The sequence below is a fragment of the Penaeus monodon genome, chromosome 15 (assembly GCF_015228065.2).
Source record: "Penaeus monodon isolate SGIC_2016 chromosome 15, NSTDA_Pmon_1, whole genome shotgun sequence".
Taxonomy (NCBI): domain Eukaryota; kingdom Metazoa; phylum Arthropoda; class Malacostraca; order Decapoda; family Penaeidae; genus Penaeus; species Penaeus monodon.
Window position 1 is genome coordinate 9,327,483 of NC_051400.1, and position 247 is coordinate 9,327,729.

A 247-nucleotide genomic window follows, 5' to 3' on the forward strand; every position below is an offset into this window, starting at 1 on the left:
TCCTTGACTTCGGTGCCGCCAGTCACATCCTTAAATACATCACAGTGGATAATGACATTTGCTTTGTCAATATACATATATGATTTACTTTTCTCCTTCTGGTACATGTGATAGAGTAATTGCAGCACAGATCTCTGTAGAAATAGCATCATTACAATCACAGCCTCCAGGAATAATGTCATTACCCTAATCACGCTGGAGGAATTACCTTAATTACTACCCTCAAATAAACAAAGGAGCTGCTTGT